The sequence below is a fragment of the Panthera uncia genome, assembly GCF_023721935.1.
Source record: "Panthera uncia isolate 11264 chromosome C1 unlocalized genomic scaffold, Puncia_PCG_1.0 HiC_scaffold_3, whole genome shotgun sequence".
NCBI lineage: Eukaryota > Metazoa > Chordata > Mammalia > Carnivora > Felidae > Panthera > Panthera uncia.
Window position 1 is genome coordinate 71333169 of NW_026057584.1, and position 27511 is coordinate 71360679.

Sequence of the window (27511 nt, forward strand, 5' to 3'; positions counted from 1 at the left end):
ACAAACTGAAGGTTGATGGGGGTGGGGGAGAGGGGAAAGTGGGTGATGGACATTGAGGAGGGCACTTGTTGGGATGAGCTCTTGGTGTTGTATGTAAGCCAATTTAACAATAAATTATATTAAAATAAATAAATAAATAAATAAATAAAATAAGTTGTAAGTTTCTTATTTACCAGATAAGGAGAATGGTATTATATTCCCTCTTTGTTTTTTCTGCCTTGAAGCTCACAGGTTAATTGTGTACTTGAACAGTAACCATTAGTACAGGCCAATAACATTTTTTAACAATGTTTATTTATTTATTTTGAGAGAAAGAGTGCAGGATGAGCAGGGGGAGGGGCAGAGAGAGAATCCCAAATAGGCCCCATGCTGTCAACATGGAGCCCAACATGGGGGGCTCCATCCCAAGAACCGTGAGATCATGACCTGAGCCAAAATCAAGAAACAGATGCTTAACTGACTGAGCCACTCAGGCACCCAGACCAGTAACATTTTTAAGCTTCTTTTGTAAAAAATGAAATCTAACGTTGAAATCTTTGTATATATAGACACACACATACATGCAGATATATAGCAGTATATATTGCAACACAATTTCAAATTAGATTCCCAAAGGCACATTTGGTAGGAAATGTTGAATAAATTCTTGTTTCCTTTATTTACCAGTTTTCAAAATTATGAGTTGGTTCCTGGCATCCTTCAAAGATGAAAAATGAGATTTTTAAAAGAGTATCATTATAAATTTATATATTAAGATATATTTATGTTTCATTCCATTGTAGTTGTTCAAATTGTCTCATCTTTGGCCAGTGGGAGTCACTTCTATTTGTCCTCTTTAAATTGTTTCTCTAGTCCTTTTAGCATGAAGCCAGTAATCTGGATAGTTTCCATGCTTAATGGTGTAATAGGGTATTCTAGGCTTATCTTGGACATTTCCTATCCTGAACCTGGAATCAGCCTTGACATCAAGGAATTCTTTTCAGGGCAAATGGTGTTTAGAGACTATAATATGGGTACACAGGTGTGTGCTTGTTGCTTCTGCAATGGTCCCTGTTTTTAAGGCTTTTACAGTGAGCAAAACTAAGAAGTATATATTTTTAAATATAAAATATGTAATGAGTTCATTTATATATCCTAATTCAGGATCAGAGTTCAAATTCAGGATCAGAGAGTTCATGTAACTCATTCATTTTATATGTTTCTTTTTTGTCCCGTAGCAAAAATTAATTTTTAAAAACACTAACTTTGCTGTTTGCAAAACATCCATTTGCTTTATCTCAGACTGTGCATGCAACAATATTACAGTAACAACACCAGTTCATACCACAAAAATATGGTTAGTGATAGCAATTTAAGTTCCTGTTTTGTTGCTGCTTTAAAGTTATTTTTTAGTTTATATCCTATGAGGGATATGCTGTTAAATTACTGTTTGTGTGTGGTTTTTAAAAATTATTGTATGTAGGGGCACCTGGGTGGTTCAGTCAGTTAAGTGTCAGACTTCTCTCAGGTAATGATCTCATGGTGCATGAGTTTGTGCCTGCATCAGGCTATCTGCTTCCAGCACAGCCCCTGCTTTGGATCCTCTGTCCCACTTTCTCTCTGCCCCTCCCCCACTTATTCTCATTCTGTCTCTGTCTCTCAAAAATAAATAAATAAACTTAAAAAAATTATTGTATGTAAAGGCACTTGAAATATTCTCTGCATGGAACTCCATATGCAATCAAGTTCATTCATTTCATTAACTTTCATTTAATGGGAGTGTTTTTAAGTTTAATTTGTTTTTGTTTTCTAATTATGTAAATTACTTTATATGGTTCTAAAATCACATCTACAAAACAAGTCTTATGTGAAAACTTCCTACTATTCTGTATTTTCTACCTTGTTCCTTTTCTCCTTATAGGTGATCATGTTTTTAAAGTTTTGACTTTTTTCCTTTCATTTAAAAAATTAGGTAAATATATGTAAGAATGGTAGCATACCGTTGATGTTTTTATCCACCTTGCTTTTTTTTTTTTGTTTTACTTAACAATATATTCGGTAGGTGTGAAATACTTCATACTATATACATTCCTTCCTTATTTATTTTTAAAAATTGCATGGGGCACCTGTGTGGCTCAGTCTGTTAAGTGTCTGACTTCAGCTGAGGTCATGATCTCACAGCTTATGGGATTGAGCCCCACCTTGGGCTCTGTATTGACAGCCCAGAGCCTGGAGCCTGCTTCAGATTCTGTGTCTCCCTCTCTCTCTGCCCCTCCCCCGCTCATGCTCTGTCTCTCTTTCTCAAAAATAAACATTAAAAAAAATTTTTTTAATTAAAAAAAATTGCATAATACTGTGCATGTACCATAATTAACTCAACCATTTCCCTATGATGAACATTTGGGTTATTTTCCACACTTTAGCGGTAACAAACAATGCTTCAGTGAATATCTTCTTATATCTATTTTATATTTTTGTCAGTGTTGATCAGATTCTTGGAAATGGGTTTTGCTAGTCAGAAAAGAAATGCATATGTTACTTTGCTAGATACTGTCAAATTCTCTGTTGTTGGGGATTTTACGTTTTTCACTCCAATAAGCATATTTTAGAGGGTCCTTTTCCCCACAAGTGCCTTTCTAACAAGTTGTGAAACTTGGATTTTTGCCAATTTGTTGGGTGAGAAATAGTATCTCGGTGATTCTTCTTCTTCTTTTTTTTAATGTTTATTTTTGAGAGAGAGAGAGAGAGAGATGAGCAGGGAGGGGCAGAGTTTCTCTGCTGCTGACAGCAGAGAGCCTGATGCAGGGCTCAAACTTAGGAACCATGAGGTCATGACCTGAGCCAAGTCAGATGCTTAACTGACTGAGCCACCCAGACACTCCTATCTCAGTGATTCTTAATTTGTGTTTCTCTTATCAGCGAGGTTGAGGATATTTCTGTGTAAGGGGCATTTGCATTTATTTTTGTTAAAATATCTGTTCATATCTCTTGCCATTTTTCTATCAGGGTGTTGGTCTTTTATTCATTTTTAGATACTCTTTATATATAGGGTTATTCCATTATCTCATATAAGTTAAAATATTTTTTTAAGCTTCTCATTTGTCATTGTTCTTAACTTGTGGTATTTTTTCTTTTCTTTTTTTTTTGCCATATAAAACCTTTTTCTTTAAGTGCCATATAAACCTTTTTAGTTTCATGTATTTGAATGTATTTTGTGTATTGCCAGTATTTCACATTATTGCATTTAGTTTTAACCATTACTAGAGATGTTTTCCCTACCCTCCAATTATAGAAGGATTGACCCATAAATTCTCCTAGTACTGATGTGGTTCAAATTTTTATATTTAAGTATCTGTTCTTTTTAAAATTCATTTTTAGAATAGATCCCAATTCATCTCTTATGACTACCCAGATATCCCAATACCACTTATTAAGAAGTCCATTTCTTCCTCACTGCTTTGAGATTCAGCTTTTATCTATGTTAAATTTCCATATGCACCTGGGTCAATTTCTCAATTTTCTATTACGTTTCATTGGTCTTTTTCTCAGGTGCCAAGGCCAAATGTAAATTATAAAGGCCATATATATAGCATATTTTAGTATCCGATGTGGGACCTCCACACACACTTTCAATGCTCTTCTTTTTCAGGGCTTTTTTTTTCTTCCAACTGAATTTTATAATCAATTTTATAATACTGTTCTTAATTAGGAGTGTTTATCTGAAGCACTGTCAGAGTTCTTTTAAAAAGGAAAAGAAATACTTGGTTTCCACCCTAGACCTACTGAATCTCTTGATATTGTCCCTGGGTATGTACATTGAAAAAACAACAACAAAAAAACCTTTGCAATGGATTCTGATAATTCCATTAAAAATGGCCTTACAAATGACTCTACCATTTATCCGGTTTTTTAAGCCAGAAATCCCACTAGTCTTCCTTCAGTCCTTCCTCTCCCTTAACTCTATGTGTTTTCAGTTGGTCACCAAATCCACATTTTACCTCAAAAATATCTGACTTTGAATCTCTAATGCCACTGTCTTTTACTGTCTTTCTCATGGACCGTTACATACTACAGTCTATCATTTGCACTAGACAATGCACCTAGACAGTTGCTGCTCCCTAAAAACAAGGTTGATCATGTCACTCCTTTGCTCACCTTTGTTGGCGCTCAGAATAAATTCAGCCATCTTACCATGGTATGTATCAGGCCTTTCACTCTCAGATCCTACCCTCCTTTTCCTACTTCATCCCTGATACACCTCACACTGAAATTCCTGTTGCACTGGTATTCTCACTAGTGGATGGGCACCAGACTTAGTAGCTCTTTGTATTTAAACTTATGGTTTCTTTTACTTAGGATCTGCCCCTTCCCGAATAGCTGGTAAGCTGTCAGTTTTTGAGATGCAGTTCAAATGGCATCCCTTTGATAAAGCTCTTTTTTAGACTCACAGTCAGAATTAGTTGCCCCATCCTCTTTATTCTAACAAAACTTCATTATTTGTATCTTTATAATATGATTTATGTGAGTCTCTAATCTCCCAGGAATTTCACACTTTCAACATCAACCAGAATATGAGCTTTTCATGTTTTTCCAGCCTGTAGCAGAGCGCATAGCATATAGCGAGCACTCAAATGTTTGTTCAATGAATGAGAACAAATAACTCTTCATTAGTTTGTACTGATTGAAACTGAAACAAGACATGACAGTGGCCAGCTTGTTCCACTATTGAGATCTCTCATTCGTTTGGCTTTTTGTAGTCAGCCTTTATAGAATTTGTTCTCTGTACATGTCAATTCCTTACTCTTTGAAGATCCATGTATTATACCCATAGTAATAAATTTGATACCTGACCATCTTTATCTCTATATCTACCTATTTAAGAAGTTCTATTTTGATCCTAAAAATAGATGCTACTTTACAGAAGAAAGTGCAAAATTTACATCTAGTGGTGGCATATAGTGGTAGCATGGGTTAGGTATGTATCATAGATAGAATTTCAGAAATAGTTATCAGTAATATTAGAAAAGATGTGTTTTAAATTTATTTTAGAATTCTGAAGATGAAGTACTAATTTAGATGATGATCTTAGGCAAAGAACTAAGTGCTACTGAAGCCAAATTATTTTATAACTATAGTAATTATCTCCCCACCCCCCAACTCTGTGACTGTGTTGTAATCTCTGAAACAATCAAATGTGATAACATAAAACAAGGAAGGAATCATTAAAAATAAGCACAACTTCATAGTAAGAGGGTATCAAATACTGGCATAATCCAGTTTTAAATTTCTAGTATGCTGTTTTTTAAAAAATCAGTTTTAAATGTATAAATTAGATAATATATTTGAACTCCCAAAAAGCACCAAATTATTTTAAATATATACTTAAATATATAAATTGAAGCTTTTTTTATTGAAATGTAGAAATTCACCTTATGAATTTTAGATGTTAATCTGAGTTTTTCGTTTATCCACTGTTTTGTTAATTATTGATTTACATTTAATTGCATTTCAACTCTGAGCATTGCAAAAATATTTTCCAAATTATATAATAAATATATATAGTTTTGATAATAAAATATAAAATATATAGTTTTTAAATATTTTGTAGGCAGTAAAACCAAGTTCTGTATTATCATTACTTTTATCCTTTTTTCTAACATTTTGACAACACTTAAGTCTTATTTTGTGTAAGTTACTTCCATCATTCAACCAAGGAAAAGCTTTGTGTTGTATGTGATGGCAACTTGAGATTATATATACATAGTCTTAAAACTTTTTTTTTTTGGATTATGGTTTTAAAATCACCCAGAGGAATGATAGGAATTTTTAATATGAGTTTTGATTTTTATATAAGTTAGTCATTTTTATTAGAGATGTATCAGTCTTTTCTGTTGATTAGATATATATTCAAAGTAATAAGTGAATTATATCAAATGTTTTTCCCACAGGTTTCTTCTCTAAAAGCAGGCAATATAAATTACATATCCGTATAAAACCTATTGTTTGGAAAACCAATGTGCCATCTTCAACCCAGTATCATTTCAGAATATTACTGTAACCTAAAATTGAAACGTACTTTGCTGTATATTGTTCTTGAAGTATCTAAATATCCTTTGTTATCCAAATTACTCAAGTGTGCCATTTAACTTTAAGAGAAATGTTTAAGAGAATTCTGTATGAAAATTGAGGCAACTTGAATATAGCCCTTTTTAAAAAAATGTGTTCAAAATTGAATACTTTCTCAGTAGTAAATCTAGTGATTAAACTGTCAGAAATGGATTGTTTTGAAATATCAATATTATAATTCTTTATATATAGAATTAGTGAGTTGCCTGGTTTCCTTCCACGTTTTAAAATACTGTTTATTTGAGTAATGACCACTATTATTTAAAATTCATGAACTTTTTTGCATATTAATTTGGCTGGAATATCTAAATGATAGCATTCATACTTGTATTTTAATCTATGTTTTTCTTCTGGAACATTATTGGTAAATTTTGAGATTGTAGAACTCTTGACCCAGTCATACATGTACAGAGCTTGGCCTCTGAGTTAATTAAATATGAGTTAATAATATATTATAAGGAAATTATTGTCCTTATTACAGTTATTAGGTAGTTACTCAAATTATAGCTTCAAAGGAATGCAGAGCATGGAAAACTCAGGATTAAATTATGCATTTGAACCTTAGGCCAGCTTTTACTGTAGAGACAGTTTTCTGCTAAGAGAGAAATTGTATGTCATTGAAATTAAATGCTTTTCTGGGGATGGAAGGTTCCAGTTTTTAATGAAATTACTGAGTGTGGTGTAGTGAAATGATTAAAATCTGTATTCCGGGAATGTGGCAGGGAAAAAAAATCAATAAGTGCTAGCGCAGCTTTGCTGCTCAATGTGAATCCTGAGAACGAAATAAACTACTACAAAAATAATAATTAAAAACATATCAGCACATTAATTTATTTAGCATCAGTCTCCTGAGACATCATCTTCACTAATTTTTAGCATACATTTTACTGTGTAATGAGCAGCCTTTTTTTCAGATATCCCTATTAGACAGGCAGTATTTCTGCCCTTCCCCCAGTGCTCCTGCATTGCAATCATTGTACTTGCACTTATTATGTTACAAATGACCGAGGTAAGGCTGACATTCTCAGTGCATGCAAAAAGACCTAGTCTGCCAAGCTTTTTTTTCCCTCCTAATGAAGCAGCTTTGTGAAATCTCCCCATGTGTTAATACTAATGAAGATCCTCCAGCACAATTAAAATCACAGCCAGTGGCTGAAGAGGAAACATAAAACAATAGCATCTTTTAAGATACATTTATCCACAAATGTATGGACAAAATACACATATATGGTCAAATTATTCTTCCGTAGCTTGCCTTTCACTTGCTCTTCATCCTGAAAATTAACTCATGAAATTTTTTATTATATGAACTTTGAGATTTTAATGTGTTGTGGGGAAAAAACACTACCTCAGTGGGAAAAAAAAATTATATATCTTCCTGTGTAATAAAACATTAGCCAAAGTTAAGGCTTTTTAAGAATCATTTTTAGGAAGCTATGGGGTGGTGTATCCAGGAGGGAATAGGGTGTGCTTCACCTTTATTTCAACTTTATTGGTTTCAGGATGTTGGAATTGAGGGGTGAGGGAGAAATGGAAGGGTAAACAGAAAGTTGGGAGGAGATTGGGGGTAGACAAAAAGCATACCTCCTGTGTAGTTTAAAAATGGAGCAATGAGCTACCAGTCTTAACTTGATTCTTTAAAAAATGCTCAATTCCTACAATTAGTTCCCTCCCCCTCCACTTTTTTGACCTCAGAAATTGGAGGGAAAAACTACAATTGAGATTACCCTTTACAGTTTTAATTTATAACTTTAAAACGACTTACTGTTTTAACGTTTTATTTAAATTTATTTCAGTGCATCAACACTACAGCTAGTTTAATTTGCCCGTGTTTGGGCAATAGCGTTTTATCCCGGACCATCTTGCGTCCTGCTTTTTGAGTTCCAAACATCCATGAATTCTTGGCATATTAATTTAGTTGGTTTACAGACTTCAACCGAATTATGAGTTTACGAGAAAAAAAGTTTAGGTGAGAATGATTAATCTATGCTCCCTATTTTCCAGTTTACGTTTTTTAAAATTAGGTTTTCAATCCTATTTTCTGCCCTACTTTTGAAAGCAAAAAAAAATTAGTTGCTTAACTTTTTTCCTGGGACAAGGAACGGTTGCAAACTCGAAGCTATAGTATTCTTGGAGAAAGAAGTAACCCCCCTCCCTCCCTTGGCTCCTTTAGGAGCTGATAGGTCATTTATTATTGGAACTGAAATGGTATAAACAATTCTCTCTCTTTTTTCCCTTGTTAACAGCAACTTTCATTGTTAGAGAGAGGAGAGAGAGAGAAGCCTTGTTGGTTGACGTCACTTGGTTCATGAAGCCTTCGCCTAGAAGTGAAGCTGCTGAACAAACCTTGAGAAGAATCATCTCCTGCTTCAATCTGCTGCTGGATAGGAACTAATCAGAGAGAGGCGGAAGGCGGAGAAGGAGGGAGTCAAGGGCTTTCCCGATCACAAATCTCACCTCCACTCCAACTCTCTTTATACTTTTCTTGCAAAAATAATAATCGAGATAAGGAGGTGGTAGGGTTTCCAAAAACAAAAATCGTAACCTTCAACCATCTGGGGAAGACAAAAATCCCACCCACCGCAACTCTCAGTTCGAAAGTAAAGGTGAGTTCAAAATGTTCGGGTGTGAGGGGTGCGGGTGAAGTCGAAAATTGCAAATGTTACCGAGCCGGCGGCAGCAGAACAGGAGAAACTACGCTCCTGCGAGCGGGGACTCCGGAGTTGCTGGTCTCGCGGCGCTCGCCCTGCCCGCCCTGCTCGCCCTCAGCGGCTGTTTACCCTCGCCGGTCGGTGTGTCTCTTTGTTGTGCTGGCTGGAAGGCTGGGGCGGTGCTCGGGGTCCCGAGCGGAGTTTGGGGGAGGAGGACGCGGTCCTGGGTGGGAGGTGGGGGGTGCGGTCTCCGGAGAATGTAAACTTTATTCCTGGCTGCCGGTGCGGGACTTCGGTGCAGCAGGGCCGCGGGCCGCCGCCGCCGCGAGTCCGCTTCCTTTGTGCCGGCCGCCCAGCCTGGCCGCCGGGGCTGCGCGCCTCCTCCTCCTCTCGGCTTCCAGAGCTCGGGGGGCCGCCAACACTTTTGCTTCTCAAACGATAACCTCTGGCACTGTTGCGATCGCCGTTCCTACGAGGGAATATACGCTGCTCCCCCAATCCCTGTCGGGGTAGTTTCAATATACCCCCCCCCCGACCCCAGTCCGCCTACTGCTGCCCCTTTTTGCCTCCGCCCCCTCTTCCCTTTAGGACTGATGAGCTGCGCCCCCCCCACTCCCCAGTTCGGGCCTCTTTAGCTCTCTCTGGGTAGCTTGGAGCTCCAGAGTTTTCAGAAAATGGTCTGAGGGCGCGGGGCGTGTAATGGGGGCAGGTGGGACTGGGAAAGGATCTGGATACTTGGGAAGATGCACGTATGTACACAGAGGTTAGAGGAGCACAGCTTTTCCTACAGTAATGTCTGTCTCCTAGCAGTTCTCCCCGAGAACAGCCGCCAGCCCTCAACTCTTCCTCGCTTTTAATCTTCTTGTCGCTCCCCTCCCCCCTTTCTCTTTCGCGTCAACCCTCCCCTTAAAGTAGTTCCATGAACCCCAGAATTGGGACTTGGGAAAGGAAGGAAGTGTTTGCAGAGTAAGAGCTGGCCCTGCTATTTGGGAGATTTTTCTCTTCTTTTCTCTCCCTCTGTATTTATCTTTTGTGTGTTGCTTCCTTATAAAGAGAGAAGCAGCTGCAGTCCTTGGCCGAGTTGTTGAAATTTATCCCTTTGTGTATATTACAATATCCTCCATTTTTTCCCCTGCCCTCTAAACAACAAGCGTTTCGCCATCTTGGGCAATTTTTATTCCCAAGTCTCCCCTTTTTTATTTTTGAGAAAGGGTAAGAAGGCGTAGAAAGGCAAAAAAGTGTGTGTGGAAAAGACTCAAAGTTTAGGGAATGTTCAGGGGGCCCAGTGACGTCATGTAAACTTTATCGAGAAATTTTCCCAAGAGTCAATTTTTCGCTTAATTTTTTCCCTGTTTTAAAGGACCGTGTAACTTACTGGTTAGAGAAGTTGTGCTGCTTATTTTTGGGTTCTGCTCTCAAAATGAACCCTCAGCGTCTATACGTTTTGTTTTGGTAACAGGTGGAAAATGTGTAAAAAAAAAATGGTATAAACTTTTATAGTGTCATTGATACTCACCTAGCTTTTGTCTACGTGTTGGTTTTTTTTTTTTTTTTATTCTTTAAAGGTTTCAAATGTTATTTTTAATCAGCACATTCCCTTTCTCATTTACTCCACTCTGCTGTCGATTTTTCTTTAATCAGCTTGGTTAACATTTTACGTATAATGACTTTAGATTACCTAGATCCCCTTTTGTAATTAAATTATTTTTTACATATTTCCTTGCATTTTGCAAAAACAACTATGAAAATACCTGGAGATACTGGATACTTTTAAAATTTAGTAGCAGATATTAAATCAAACGATTGGTAAAAATGTAGTTAGTATTTAAAAGACAAAATTTATTTTAAAATATATTTTATAACCTCAAGCTGTAAGCTCCTTGTCAGCCATTATGAAAAAATAAATAATAAAAATAGTGTTGTTTTAATTTGCTTGTCTAACGTAGTTTTTCACCTCACAGAAGTTCGGTGGGTCACATGACCAAACTTAATGATACACTGACTGGTATATAAATAAAAGCACTGTAAATTGAATGGGAAAGTGGAATTCTGTCTCCTGTAGTCATTTTCAGTCAGCATATTTACTTCTCTTCTAACAAGGACATGAAACTGTCTGTATTTAATTTGCATTCTCTTTGTCTTCTGGGTTGGGAAAAAACACTGACTACAATTAACTAAAAAAAAAAACAACAAAAAAACCAAGTAATTGAAACAATTCTGAAAAGGTTTGTCTAACACATAAGAACTTACATTGTATGTAGTAGTATGTTTTTATCTCTGTAGCAGTCGTCTTTGGTGTTGTTTGCTATGCTGTTTATCTTGGAATTTGCTTTATGTAAAACGCTATATAGAAAGCCTGACTGAATTGAATGTCTGCCATTTATGTGAATTGTAGGTAGGTGAAAAATGTTTAAATAGTTAAAAGCACATAGAACAGATGGTTTTAAATTATACATGCAACAAAGGACTAGAAGATTTGGCAGATTATAAATGGCAAGCAACAGAGGATAAGTAGTTTAAGAAAATGGTAGTTAAGTACATTTGATGTCTCACACCTATTGTAAACACTGTACATATTGTCACTGTGCTGCATAATCAATAATTTAGACAACATTGAGGCACTTATAAGTTTCAGATAGAAAAAAGTAAAATTTTACAAGTGTTTGAAATGAATGGCTGTAATCAAAATTATTTTCAGCCTGTAATGGCAAACAAGAAGAGTCTTTTGGGGGGGGGGAGTGATCAAATAGTATGCGTTTAAAAGAAAGTTATTTATCAGGACTTAATATTGTTGTCTTCATATAATGGTTTGGAGAAAAGTAGGAGTAGGTACATATTTTAAAATTCAGAGAATAGTATCTTTACTGGTTTTATATGTTAAGCTAGTGCTGAACTGTAGTGGCATTTACTTTTTCAAACACTATTTAAAATATTTTTTAGAGTATTCAGTCTTGGAAACGCATTTGACATAATTTATTAAGTACTAATTGAATGAAGGATATATTTTGGTATTATTTTTTGAGTTTTGTACATAACATTATGATAATGATTTTTCTTGGTGAACAAGTTTACTCTCAATTTTTAAAATGAAATGATTTTTCTGTAGTTTTTGCCTTTCCAGAAGAATCTGAGTAATTATGTTTAGCATTTTTCGAGATTTAAAATAAAAGTATTCAAGTTGGCAGAAATTTGTTTTTATTTTTATGTCATTTATTTTAAATGCTTTTAAGACTGTAATGGAAACCTTGGAATTTTAATTCTGTTGCTCTTTCTCTCATTTCTTTGTTTGCATGTTTATTATACAACTGCAGTGTAAAGGAGCAGATGTTTTGCCAAACATCCTGATGTGTTGCTTTTTCTTAGGGGAGTGCATAACTGTTCCTTCTGATGCATCAACTTGACAGCTGGTTGATTTCATGGAGCTGCTAAGAAGCCATTAGTGGTGTCATTGAATTGAAACAGAACAGTCACTCCCAGCTTGAACTGCAATTGTTAATGTCTTTGTTGCTACTTTTGTGTTACTATACAAGATGTAGGATATCACAGTTGCATGAAAGTTTCTGTTTTCTGTCTTACTTCCTTGAATTAGTGAAAGAATGTGTTAAACTTGAATACTTTTGGTTTAAAGATTTCTCAAAGAAAAAGATTTTAAGGTGTAATTTCTGAGTTTTGGACCTACTCCTAGCTAGGACTACTAAAAGAAGTGATTTAGCACGAACAAAATAATGTGATTTTGATCCCTAGTTGAGATTATATCATCTTAATGATTTTTAATATACTTGATATCCTGAGGGATTAATTAAATTACCTAGTTAGGTATTTTAAGAGGTTTTTGATTATATAAAATTAAGTATTTCATACCACAAGGTTTTAAAAGATTGTACTTTATTTAATAAATACTGACTTGTTTGATTAAATATTTCTTTAAACTTTTGTTGCAGAAGGTAATCAGAAGAGAAAAGAATTGCTGAGGAAAAGGCAGTTTTATGTTTAATTTTCTGTATAAGAAGGTGAAGATAATAAATAATTGGTGATCATCTAATGATTTTAAAATGGGAATTATATTTTTATTGTACTAATAACTTTTATTGATAGTTTCAACTATCAGACTATGGTACTAAATGGTGTCAGATCATCCCATTGGTGCCTAAGTGTTTTCTACCTCTTTTATTTATTTGTTTGTTTATTTGTTTATTTATTTATTTAGTGGGAGAAGAGATAGAAAAGAGGAAGAATAAGTGATTATTCCAAAAGAGAAAACATTTTTTGAAAAATTGTGTAAAAAATCTTTAGGATAATAAGTTTAAGGATATAATATACTTTATTCACTATGTCAGGAGATCTTTTGTAGTTCCAGTATTTATTCATTTTTAATTTTTAAATCTTTAAAACAGTTTTTCAAAGAGCATAAAATTCATAACATTTAAAATAGGATGCCTTTAAAAATATTAAAATGTGAAATTGATGATGCGAATATATGATTTGCTAAGTTAAATAGCCTTAGAAGGATTTCCTATACAATATAAACAAATTGTAAGCACTTTTAGTACATGCTGAGTGATACCAGAATTATGATTTCCTGAAATTATAAGTTTATAGAGATGTTTTCCTTTTAAATAGATCACACATTACTAAGATTTCTTTCAGGTAATATGCTTTCTCAACTCTTTTTATGTAATAGCTTTACAATTCCTTAAAAAGAAAAGTATTCTGTTAACCTTAGCCTGTGATTCAGTTTTTAAGAAATACACTTACTCATAAGATGTTTGTGTCAAGGCAGATACTCATATAAACTGGATTAAGGTAAAGATATTAAATGTCAACTTTTTAAAAAAGGAATCTCAATGCTTAACTCATTTTTACAGGTAATGTAGTCTTAATTATAGTGTAGTGCAAATCAGCATTCCATTGTTTAAGCAGGAATTTTCCTACATTGGGTAGAGGGCAATTCTAAACAGAAGAATCATAAAAAATTTAAACTTTCATTCATGAGTTTTTCTGTTGACCATATTAGCTTTGAAGTTACGGGCAATGAGTATAATTTATAATTACATATGGAATTATAAAATATTGGCAATATCTTTGCTGAGAGAAAACCAAAACAATTTATATGACTTTTAAATCTATTTTGAATGTTATGTGAATTGTGGCAATTCATAATACAGTTTGAGGTGTAAAATATTTAATGGTCTTGATATTTGTAGATTAAACATTGAGTTTTTTAAATGAATAGGCTTTTATAAGAGTATGAGGTGAAAATAAAGTTTTTATCCCACATATCTAAAAATTTACTATATAAGATAGGGTGTTTTCTATCTTTTTACATTAATGCTTTTAACATAGTTGTTTTTATAATCTATGAAATTTGACTCGTACTTTGGTTTTTGAATGTCTTTCATTCAAAAAAATGTTAGATATAACAATGAAAGTAATACAGATAAGAACCTTTACTAATTTTGTGTGTGCACATGTGTGCATGTGTATGTAAGGAAAAAGGAGTATTTGTTTTGAAGATAATTATTGCATTGGTACTTCAGCTATGTGTAGACATAATTGTGTGTTTTTCCTCTGTTTTCTCCTCTTAACACTTTTCCACAAGCATGCACTCATTAATCAAAGACGGTGCACTCCTGCTGAGGGCAGAGAGGTTCATCAAATTGGCAGTCAGTTTGGTGTAAAGAACGGTGTACTGAAGCTCTTAACTCACTGGGACATAAATAAATCTAAGGTCTTTGTATGCAAACCCTGGAGGTTAATACTGTATAATTCAATGTCCTGTCTTTGTTTTTATGATTGATGTTTTTAAATGTTTCAGGCTTGATGCAAGTCTTCTAGTAGGTCAGGTCTGACATTCTGATTGGCTGAAGTAAGAAAGCATTAGGTTGTCAGAAGGACTTTGAGTATGCTGCAGAGATTTTGATTTTTTTTCCTACGAGATCATTGTCATATTGCCTGAGCTGTTATAGGAATGTACCAATGATTGACATCCCCTGCTGTGATAATGGACCCAGTGCATGAAATGCCAATAGTTTGGTCCTATTTGTTCGGAAGCTTACTGCTATTTGTATCCTTAACAGAGCTAACATGTAGAACAAGCAAAACTACTGGGATTTCTCTGTAGAAATAGTGCAGGGATTTGGCTTTAACATGAATTGGTTGCATATTCATAATTTAAGAACATCTGGTTACAGCAAGCACATAGTCATTTGCAAGCTATTATAAACCATTCCACTCACACATGGAGCCTGTGCTTGGTGATTTTTTTTTTTTTTTTTTATTGATCTACCTGCATTTAAAATCTGGTCACTGCTGCTACAGAAGCTCTTCATTTTAGCTATGTCTGCAACATAGAACAGCTTCAATTTTAAATATTTAATTTAAACTAAATGCTGAATAAAATGAAGAAGCTTTGAAAGAACCAAGTGTAAAAGGTCAATAATATATTACCCATCATATATCTCATCTTGGCCAGAAAGGAAACAAAGCTAGATTACACCACCATTGTAATTTTTGGAAAATATGTTTTATAATTTTTGTTCATAGATGAGTAACTGAATTATCTCTGATTTGAAAATGTTGTTAATTATATTTTGCTAGTTATATATAGATTTAGGTAACAACACATGCAATAGATTGTGCTTAATTAGCCTGTAAAACAATTTCACATAATACATAGAAAAGTGACAATACTTTTAGTTTATGAGTGGTGTAAGACAAGATAGGAAAATCAGCAAGACATTATGCTTTGATTAGAGTAATGCTAATCCTAAAACCAGGAAGTTACTTTAATCTTTTTTTAGAAGAAATCTAATGAGTCTTTTCTGCTTTTTGGCTCACTTCTGGAATATTAAGCACAGCTGCACTCCTACAGTATTTAAATGATATGTATAAACTAGTCCACCTGTAATAGTTTCCCGCAGGTTGTGCTGCCTGGTAGTGACTGAAAGGAGAGGGAAAACCTGTGAATCCCAAGTTTTCAATGAGAAGAGTGGGAGGAGAGGTGTTAAATGTGATTTCCGCTCTCCTTGTAGGAATCACAGGGAGCTCTGCCTTGATTTGTGTATGTTAAAATAAGTGGATACCTGAGTGATTTACAAGGATGGTGATTATATTGAGCCTTCTACACAACATAGTGTTATGTTCACATGTGCATGCATGTGTTTGTCCCCATGCTAGATGATGAAGTAGCTTTCAGCACTTCAAGGTTGAGTACCACTCCTAAGAGTGCATTTTACTCTTTCTTGGTTTCACAAATGGCTGGATGTGTTGGTAATATAACAGAATATATGGCCAAATTTAATCTAACAGATAGTAGGCTGTACTTTTTTCTAAATAATAAATTCAGAGGTTATTAAAGGACGATGTGTTATGTTTTAGTTTTGAGTTGCATCGGATAATAACTTTATATACGCAGTTAATTTGCCATCATTTGAGGTTACATTGATCATTTCATGAATTATTATACATCTTCTTTTTGTGTGTGTGCCTTTTGACTGTTGTCTGTTGTGTCTTTTGACTGTTGTCTGTTCAGTTATTTTCCTGTTTGGAATCTCATCACAGAATAAGCTGAGGAAATAAAAGGAAGTAAAATTCAAATAAGTTTTCTTTCCCTTCCTCTCCCACTTCTTGATAAATCAGAAGGAAAGAAGTTCTTACATTTTCACCAGAATGAATGTTTGGGATTTTATTTGTCTACGTTTTTTGGCTCTCATTGCAACAGATGTTTATATTTAGATAAAAAGAAAGATGAGGAAATGTAGTCAATTTTTAAAATATTAGTAACTCAACAAAACAGTAGAAAATGTAGCCATTCCTTGAAAAATGAGTTGACTCAGTAATGACAACCACAGGGGAGTCAGATATTTGATACACTTTTATTGTCCTAGTACTAATAACAGGGGGAAAGAGGGGAGAACTACCTTCATTCATCAAGTTTATACTGAATGCTGTATTCAGTATTCTTAAAAAGCTATGGATGACAGTTTGTGAAAGCTTAGAATAGGGGTGACATGACTTCTGGTTTGGAATCATTAGAAAAGATTCTTTGGTTAGGTAGCATTGAATTTGACCTAGAAAAATGAGTAAACTGAATATTTAGGGATTAGGAAGAAAGCATGCAATAAAAGAAGGGCATTATGAGCCCCACATAGAACAAATAAATTAAAGCTAGGTCTATTAGGTGTCTGGAGTAGTTGGGCAACCTTCTTGAAGTTACCCTGAAGAAAAGAAAATGTTTTGGAATCCTTTTCCTCCATTGCTTTCAAAAATGACTGCTCTGCTTTTTCTGGAGAAGATGGGTTAATCAGTTTCAAATCATCCCTTTCAATGATAGGCTTGTTGTTTGTGGAGACCAGTTTAAAATTGACAAAACTGTCCTTTCTGATCAGAGTTATTGAAATACTGTGTTTCTTGTGAGACTAATCAGAACCATTCCTTTCTCCTTCATTCTTTTCCGCTGCTTTATAAGTGGTTTTTGTTTTTGTTTTGAAACATAATGCATGATTATACTTGCTAAGAACATTGAGCAAGAGAGGGCATCTGTTTTTCTCTTTTCTCCATTTACTGGTGAAGAACTAGCTTTCCAAGGGGATTTGATAACCGACTCAAAAAACACTTTCCCCTCTTGTAGTTACTGTGGATGAATAAAGAAGGTGGAACTGTCTGAACTGCCAATAATAGGAATATCCATAAGGACAAAAAGAAATTTATAACCCCTACTTGTAATTACATCAGTAGTGAATTACACTAATAGAAATACCATTAAAAATAGCATGATTGGGACGCCTGGGTGGCTCAGTCGGTTAAGTGTCTGACTCTTGATTTTGGCTCAGGTCATGATCTCAAAGTCATGAGATTGAGCCCCAGGTCAGGCTGGGCGTGGAGTCTGCTTAAGGTTTTCTTCCTCTCCCTCTGCCCCTCCTCTGCTCGCATGCTTGTGCCTATAAGAGCTCGCTCTCTCAAAAAAAAAAAAAAAAAAAAAAAAAATTAATGTATGAGAAGGAAAGATTCAAAAAACTTCACGAATGTATAACCGCTTAATTTTCAGTGGTTAGACTTTTCCTAACTTCATTATTGCTGCACTAAGACCATGACATTTATTTCATTTTCCTTATTTACAATGTTGTGATGAATATTTACTTGCAGGAGACAGGTCAGAAGAAAACCTTAAAACTTTTACATAAGTATTTCTTGTACGATGATGTGTTTTGAGATAAATTAGAGGTGGAAATGAGTGGAAATAAAAGGCTGTCTAGTGACTGAGTTTAGAGAGAAGCCGCGCTTAACCATCTTTTTGTGGTTTCCATGATAACATGGTTATTGAAACATACTTCTGGACTTCCTTGGGAAAAGGATTACTATTGACATAAACCATTATGGCAACATATGAAGCAGCAAAGCCAATCTTGAGCATCTGAAAAAATCAGGGAGCAGCCCGTAAGTCACAGGATGATATGTTTCTCCTTTTATGGGTTAGTGTAGCATAGTGGAAGAAATAGGGTCTGCCAGGCAACAGTAACAGACAGAGGTTGTGGGTCAAAACTCTTATTGTAAAAGAGAGGTTACTGCAGAGCTAAAGGAAGTGTTGTTAGGAGGTAGATAGTAACAATATCAAAGAGAGGAGACAGCTTTAAAGAAGCTTTTAAATGGGGTTAAGAGAAAAGGAGCATTGTTATGCAATTGAGTCCTCTTGGAAAGTCTCAAGATTTTCTCCATTGTGGCCTATGTACTATAGCATTAGATTCTTGTGCAATGTCATTAGTATTTTCAGCAGCTTATTGAGAAAATAACTCTTACCTATAATCATACCTTAGGGATTTGAAGTAGGAAGTTGAAGGGTAAGGGAAGGGCTGTGTAAACAATAAACATTCCGTCCAGGAAGAGAGCATGTAATACTTTGGCCAGTTAGGTGAAAGCTTTCTTTTCCCTTTCCTTTCCAGAAAGATTGTTCATAGATGTACAGCCAAAATTCAAAAGAGAAGAATTGGCTTAAAGAATGTGTAAGTGCTTTTGTACCACGTGTGAAATGGGAGGATAGGACTAAAGCATGCTGGGGATCAGGGGAAGGAGAAAGCCAAATAGAATGTGACTAGAATTTTCCAGATTTTGGGGGTTTTTTGGGTGGTTGTTTTTAATGAAATGTTCTATTTTTTAATTTATTTTATTTTATTATTTTTTTGAGTGAAGAGTGAGCAAGCAGGGGAGGGGCAGAGAGAAGCGAGAGAGGATCCCAAGCAGGTTCCATGCTCTGTGTACAGAGCCCCATGTGGGGCTCAAACCCACGAACTGTGAGATCATGACCTGAGCCAAAATCAAGAGTTAGATGCTTTACCAGTTGAGCCACCCAGGCACTCCTGAAATGTTCTATTGACATAGTACCTTGAATTTGACCTTTTTCATCTTAATGAGGGACACTTTTTGTGAAATAGGTAATTTTTTTGCAATTTATTGCAAATATTTTATGCTTAGTAGGTAGTATTTGGTATGTTTCAGCTTCAGTCCAGAGGTACCAACTAAATTAATTACATGTACCCAGACAAAAATGCATGTTTATTTTTGTATTTGTTACTCTCAGGACTTCACAAGAGACCTAAAAGTAATCCTGTAATTGCCCATGGAAACAAATAAAAATCACTTATTTTTTCATGTTTCACACTATTGTGATGTGCTAATAGTCTCATATTAGGCAGTAGTTATTAGTGAAATAAATTGATCATTAAATTGAAAACAAGAATTAGGCCAGCATCTATTTCTTAGTAACTAGAAACAATTCAAAGTGCTCAGAAATAAAATGCATATGCTCAAGGAGGTCATAATTTACTCAGAGTGAAAGGATGTACATAGAGTACAGTCTCATCTTTTGTGGTTTTAACCCATTGAAATTCAACTGTTAGGAAAAATTGAGGATGGGAAAGGAAAAACAATTTCAATAACCATCATTCATTCAGTAAAGGTGTCTCCAGGCAGGATGCCAGAGTCAGGTACTCTCTGTTCCTGGGTAGCTGTCATAGTGTGGCATCTTACACTAAGTGTGGCTCTTATATCTTAATAGAATTTTTTTTTTTTTTTTTTTTTTTTTTTTGGTATATCGTAGCTCCTAAATTCAGGCCAGCTATGTGTTTCTGGAACTCAACTAAATATCATAGCTCCTAAATTCAGGCCAGCTATGTGTTTCTGGACATCTGTTCGAATGCTGGCAAACTGGCTGTGTTGTACTTATTGAAGGATCATGTATCTGTCTCCAGTATGGTTAATGTCAAAGATAATGTTTACTATATTTTGATACAGCTTACTGACTAGGACCTACCCACACTCCCCAACCCCCAATAAGATGAGTCTTTAGTATATATTGAAGGTAGCATGGTTCAAGATAGTTTATATACTTAAGTATTGCTATTGATATCCCAAAATGGAAAGAAAGAAAGGAAGAAAGAGAGAGAGAGAAAGAGAAAGAGAGAAAATAAATAATTGGTCTAGAATTAAAAGGGTTCAAGGAGATAGTGACTCTTCAGTTGGGTTTTGAAGGAAGTGGTAGATATTTTAGAACAGCAACCTGAATGAAGGAGAGGATGGAGGGAAACCTAACTAAAATTCTTTTGAAAATAGTGGGAGATAAAGTTACAAAGGGAAGTTTGGGTTAACTAATTGATCTTTTTTTTTAAGTTTGTTTATTTTGAGAGAGAGCACGTGAACAAGAAGGGGCAGAGAGAGAGAGAGAATCCCAAGCTGGCTCTACACTAACAGTGACATGTTTGTGAGATCATGATCAGAACCACAATCAAGAGCTGGACTCTCAACCGGCTGAGCCACCCAGGCACCCTGTTAGCTAATAGATTTTTAAGCAGAGATATGATATGATTAAAAATTTAGAAAGATAGATTTGGAAGAAATCGGTTAAATGTACAGAAAGTAGAGACTATTAAAAGAATGACCAGTGACTTACTGCAGACATTCCAGTGTCAGGTGGTAGTGACTAAACGAATAGAAATAGAATGGGCAGAAGGATAAATATGAGGTACATGATAATTTAAAGGAATGGAGTTGAACTAGTTTGGGGAAGTTGGAGATTGTATTACCTTCATGCAAATCTATTTCTTATGACCATAACAGTAATTTGATGTAGTTGAACTCTTATTTCCTCCATGCCAGATAGTAAAGGTAAGAACAAAAGAGATTGCCTGTAGCTTATCACTTGACAGTAGTTAGATATTGTTTCTAATATCATAATACTCTCATGATGAGTTTAGCTTAAGATAAAGTCTCATCTGTTTTTAAAAACCCTTCTACTTTCCTCCTGGTGTATCACATTATATGAAGATGAATACTCATATCCAGTTAGCCTAATATTTTTCATTTTTGTTTGTATTTATTGTTCAGTATGTGGTTTATTTTTCACATCTTTTTTTCAATGTGAAATTTATTGTCAAATTGGTTTCCATACAACACTCAGTGCTCATCCCAACAGGTCCCCTCCTCAATGCCCATCACCCACTTTCCCCTACCTGCCACCCTCTCATCAGGGAAATACAAATCAAAACCACACTGAGATATCACCTCACGCCAGTCAGAGTGGCTAAAATGAACAAATCAAGAGAGTATAGATGTTGGAGAGGATGTGGAAAACGGGAACCATTTTGCACTATTGGTGGGAATGCAAACTGGTGCAGCCACTCTGGAAAACAGTGTGGAGGTTCCTCAAAAAATTAAAAATAGATCTACCCTATGACCCGGGAATAGCACTGCTAGGAATTTACCCAAGGGATACAGGAGTGCTGATGCTCTGTATGTGTTTAAACCACTGCTAAACATCACTTTCTGAAAACTACTGGGAGGTAGGAAGCAGCAGGTTCTAAACATACTACAAACAAACCATAGTTTTTATGGATCCCTGAGGATAGACTTTCATGAATCCACGATTTTGTACATGATGTTCCCTGTATGCAATTTTTATTCCCTCTCTTTCTGCTTGGTAAAAATCTGCTTCTTTTCTAAGACTCTTGTGAAGAGTTATGTTTTTGAAATCTTCTCAACCCTCTGCCTCCTCACATGGTTATCTGATTCTTCCCTTGTGCTACAGTGGAATGCTAATAATGGAGCACATGGTTGTGCATACAGATGGATTGATTCACTACTTCCAACCTTTATAGATGATGCTTCAATGAACATTTTTATGCAGAGTACTTTTATTTGTGGCTGTGTGACATCATTTCATAAGATAAATTCCTAAAAATGCAATTACTGGATCAAAGGCTGGGAATGTTTTAAGGCTCTTAATATATGTATTGTGAACTTGGCTTTTAAAAGGATTGTATGGGTTTACAGTATCTCACTAATGGTATATGACTGTGCCTGTTTTACTAACACCTTCATTGGATTGGGTTATATTCATCATTATTAGCCATTGCCAATCCAATTGCAAAAAAATTGTACCTTATTTAATCTGCATTTCTGTGACTGGTTACAATGAGCATTTTTTCAGTACTTTAACCTGTTTCTCTTTTGTGGTTTGTCTTTGACATTGCCTGTTACCGCCCAGAGGTCTTAATATATTTATTATAACCTATTTATAAATTCCTAATATTAATGATATGCTTTTATTATATTTATTATAATTCTTTTGCTTTTTAATAGTTTTTATTTACAGAAATATGAAATACTGATTACTTCTTCATATATTTCAAACATTGTTTCCATTTTAAACTTAAAAAATCCACTCTTCCCCAGAGGTTGTTTTTGTTTTTTGGGGTGTGTGTGTGTGTGTGTGTGTGTGTGTGTGTGTGTGTTTTAGTTTATAAATATATTTATGCCATCTCTACACCCAACATGGGGCTCGAACTCACAACCTCAAGTGAAGAGCCCCATGCTCTTCCGACTGAACCAGCCAGGCACCTCCGGAGTTTTTATAGTAACTTCTCATATATTTATTTTGTTTTTTGACATATAATTCTTCCCATTCTTTTTTTTTTTTTAAGTAAATTCATGCCAATGAGGCTCGAATCCTGACCCCAAGATCAAGAGTTGTATGCTCTACTGACTGAGCCAGCCAGGCACCCTCTTCCCAGGCACCCTCTTCCCCATTCTTTTTGTAGTAAAACTACCCTTAATGCCCAAGGTAAGGGTCCAACTTTCCTTCAACACTTAGAGTATAAAAAAATCTCTATAGGGGTACCTGGGTGGCTCAGTTGGTTGGGCGGCTGACTTTGGCTCAGGTCATGATCTCATGGTTTGTGAGTTCGAGCCCCACATCAGGCTCTGTGCTGACAGCTCAGAGCCTGGAGCCTGCTTCAGATTCTGTGTCTCCCTGTCTCTCTGCCCCTCCCCTGCTCATGCTCTCTGTCTCTCAATGATAAATAAATGTTAAAAAAAAATTAAAAAAATAAAAATAAAAAAAAAAATAAAAAATAAAAAAATCTCTATTATAAGGAACATTGAACTAGATAACTAAGGAGTAATAGAATTCCTTCTAAAAATATTAATTTTATTAGATAATACTGAGTGTATTAAAAATTAATTTTCCTTGATAAGGTAGGGTTATCATCCTGATACATAATTCTGTTACACTTATCAGATGTCTGAATTATGACTATTTGAGAATACAACTTGAACCTTTAAAAACCAAACAGATCTTCTATTATATTTGTGCTATATACTTATTTATGATAAAAGTGAATTGTACATGCAACTCTACAGCTTGCCTGTTATTCCTTCTTACATTTTAATTGTCCTTTGATTATTTTCTTTATATTCATTTTGTTGTTTATTTGGTAACATTTTTTAAAAGTTGAGGGTCAATTGGCATATAATTATGTTTTAGATATATAAGGACTTTTCTTTTTCAAAATTAAAAGTGTAGTTTTCACTAATAACATTCTTAAAAGTTTTGAAAAATACAGAAAAAGTATTAAGATAAAAATTTCAAATGCCCAAAACTCTATTACTTGCATTTTTATTTTATTTTATATTGAAGTTTATTTAATGAAATGAAAGTCTTCATAAATGAAAAAACAGCAAGTGTGTTCCATGAACCTCACTTCTAAGAAAAAAATGACGGGAGCAGACATGGAGTGAAATGTTTTTGTGGTAACGAGTAAGAACAAATCAAAAAAATCCTATTGAATTAGGCAAAAAGGACATTGGTGACTTTGGCCATAATAGTTTTAGTCAAGTAGTTTGGACTAAAGCTAAAGAAATAGGAACATGGAGTTTAGATAGTTTTCTGTTTTTTTGTTTTTTTGTTTTTTTTTAAGGGAAAGGAAAAGAAATTGGGAAGTTTCTAAGAAGGAAATGTGGCTTGAAAATGACTTTTGTAATGATAAGAATGAAGGTCTAGGGGCAAGGGATATAATTCAGAAATTCTGTGAGAAGTGGGAAGACATGGGTTCCTTACCCATATGATACTGATTAACATTAACTAGAAGGAGGGGTCGCTCTGTAATTAGAGGGAATGAGAAGATGTGGGTATGTACAGCAGTGAGACTGGAGCTTTGACAGAAAGAAATTTCAGAGTTTAACTTACAAATATCAGAAATTCTTCAACTAGAAATGCCTTTTTGCTGTTTTTTTCATAAAACAAAGTTTTAATTTCTGATTTTTTTAAAAAAATGTATTTGTGTGTGTATTTTTTTCTTTTCCAGAGTAGCTATTATACATGTAGATTTTCATTCTGCTTTTTTTTTTTTTTTAACTTCATTAGCTCTTTTTTGGATTATATCATGAGCATTTTTTCTCATGTCATTAAATATTTTCAAACAGTATATAATAATTTATTCAACTACCCAAGTTTGGGGCATTTAGATTGTTTTTGGTTAAGATATATATAATGAAATAATTTAACCTCAAACATCACTAAGCCTTTTTTCATAATCTGATATATTTCAGTAGGAAACATTCCTGGAGATTGAATTGCTGGGTCAAAGTATAATGAATGATTTACATATATGCAATGGTATTCTGGTAAATATTAACAACCGGTTTGTGTGCCTGGTGGTGGGAGCCTTGATTTATAGTGTGTGCTCTTTTCTCTGGTGTTAGAACTCCTGACATGGCCTATTTCATTCCAACAACTTAATACCCCTGAGCAGAGTTGAGAAGTGCAGGCATACAATTATTACACAGTATCTGTATCAAACTGATACAATAGGTGTAAATAACCTCAACAGCATAGAGATTAATAAAATGTGGTAAGATAATTAGGAAGTGATAAGTTTTGAGTGCTTATTACCTTATTTTTATTAAAAAAAAGTTTTTAATGTTTATTTATTTTTTGAGAGAGACAGAGACAGAATGCGAGTGGGTTAGGGGCAGAGAGAGAGGGAGACACAGAATCCGAAGCAGGCTCCAGGCTCTGAGCTGTCAGCACCGAGCCTGACACGGGGCTCAAACTCACGAGCTGTGAGATCATGACCTGAGCCAAAGTGGGACGCTCAAACAACTGAGCCACCCAGGCACCCCTACCTTATTTTCAAAATAATTTATTGAATGGTAAGTTTATATAATTTAATTTTTAATAATGACTGTGTTTAACAACTGCAAAATTCCTGAAAATTTTAACAGTTGACTCTTGTGAACTTCTATGAGCAAGCCCTAGCACATTCTGCTAGGTTAGTTTTTTCTTTCTCCTTTCTTCTCTTTTTCCTTTCCTTCTTCTTCCTTTCTTTTCTGAAATTTATTGTAGAATTTTCCCCCCAAGATTGTTGTTTTCAGGACAGGAAGAAGTATAGGTATTTAGAAGACCAATGTTTCATTCCTTTTTATGTGTAGCTTCAAGGTTTGTTTTGCTTTACACCAGAATGTTTATTGTAGATGGAATCTATTTAAGTGAAAATAAGGTGTGAACTCCGAGCTTTATTTTTTTTTCCCACAAGACTATTCAGTTTTCCCCAAACTATTGTGGAGTAATTCCTACTGGCTATTGATTGAATTATTCAACTTTCTCTTTTTTTTTTTTCTTCCTTCCTTCCTTCCTTCCTTCCTTCCTTCCTTCCTCCCATCCTTCCTCCCTTCCTTCCTCCCTTCCTTCCTCCCTTCCTTCCTCCCTTCCTTCTCTTCCTTCTCTTTCTTTCTTTCTTTTTTGAGAGGGAGCGAGAGCATGCATGAGGGACAGGGGGAGAGGGAGAGCAAATCCATGCTGGGCATGGAGCCTGTCACAGGACTTGATCTCATAGCTGTAAGTTCATAACTGGAGCCAGAATCAAGAGTCAGATGCTTAACTGACACAGCCACCTAGATGCCCCTGAGTTACTCAGTTTTCCTATTGTTTCTAATAATTTTTCAGTTGATTCTCAGGGTTTTCCAGATATGTAATCATATCTTATGCAAATAGTTTTGCTGCCACACTTCTAATATTTATAACTTTATTTTTCTGTGTAAAGAATAAAATGAAGTTGACTAGTATCAGTGTTAACACTGAGCACACCCTTATTTTCTTTTTCTGAATTTTGAAATGCTTCAAATACCTCATCATTGTCTGTGATACTTTTGGTTTGTTACATATGTTCTTGAAAATCATGCTAAGCAAGTATTCATCTATTTTTATTTTATTAAGACTTTTAAAAAATTCAGGAAGGAAGTTGAAATTTATTTAAATGCATGGGCAATTTGGTAATTCTTGATGGCTTTCTCTGTTTACCTTAGTGTTTTTTAAGTTTGTTTTTCATTTTATAATTGGGGTAGATAGAGGTTTAGATGTTGATGGTTTTTAACATTTCGGATAAGCAACAAGATGAACTGGCAACAAGATATATAGTTTTCTCCTAGAGCTTTTTTGCTGAACCTCTTGAGATCTGTGTTGTGGGTATACCTGTGATCCTATGTTTGAGAGTCAACCTTTGATTTTAACAGTTCCCCTGCTTCAGGGAGAGCCTGGCATACCTGTGGATGGGGAATATCAGCACGGGGATAATGGCTACCCTGTAGTACTGTGGATTATGAGGTTTGTGTGGCGAGTTAGCACTTGTATCTGCTTAGTCAGATTTCATCATCACTTTAAAGCTGTTTCCTTTTCAAACCTAATCACAGGTTGAGGAAAATTAAAACCATGAGGCCAAAAGGTAGCCCTTGATGTCTTTCTGCAATGTGAACCTGAGTGTCAAACTCTGCGATTCCCACTTCTCTTACAGGCCTTCCATATCCCTAAACTTTGATTCTACAAGTTATGGGTTGGGACATTTCAGAATATTCTTATTTCCTAAAATCTCCACCTTTTATTCTTGGGGCATATGTGTATAGATTCAGAGTCTTCTTATAGTGTTGGTATTTTCCCGTACTTCTTTGATGATGGCATTTTTTTGTACTGGTTTTAGTCCTTTTGGGTAGATTTTTGGGAGGGATTATGTGAATGAATGCAATTTTATTCAGATTTTAAAACTCTCTTTCACATATTCATGAAATGCTCCTCAGGAGAAAATGTACTATTTTATGCTCCTTGCACTGGACTTTGATAATTTTTTTTATTCTTTTTTTAAAAGTTTATTTTTTGTCGGGGGGGTTGCTGAGTGGCGCAGTCAGTTAAGTGTCTGACTTCGGCTTAGGTCATGATCTCGGGGTTCATGAGTTTGAGTTGTGTCGGGCTCTGTGCTGACAGCTCAGAGCCTGGAGCCTGCTTCGGATTCTGTGTCTCCCTCTCTCTCTGCCCCTCCCCTGCTTGTGCTCTCTCTCTGTCTCTCAAAAAATGAATACATGTTAAAAAAAATTTAGTAGAAGTTTATTTTTTTTTTACTAATCTCTATACTCAGTGTGGGGCTCAAACTCACAACCCT

The 27511-nt window shown here is 35.1% G+C and overlaps 1 protein-coding gene across 18 annotated transcripts in view; it reads left to right on the forward strand.

Moving 5' to 3' along the window:
* Positions 1 to 27511, forward strand: part of BAZ2B (bromodomain adjacent to zinc finger domain 2B) — a 434688-nt gene that overhangs the window by 106832 nt on the left and 300345 nt on the right. For all 18 annotated transcript variants that reach the window (XM_049616088.1, XM_049616087.1, XM_049616095.1 and 15 more), the window contains exon 3: positions 8352 to 8711. The gene's annotated coding sequence lies outside the window, so the exon portion shown is untranslated. The remainder of the gene's footprint in view (positions 1 to 8351; positions 8712 to 27511) is intronic.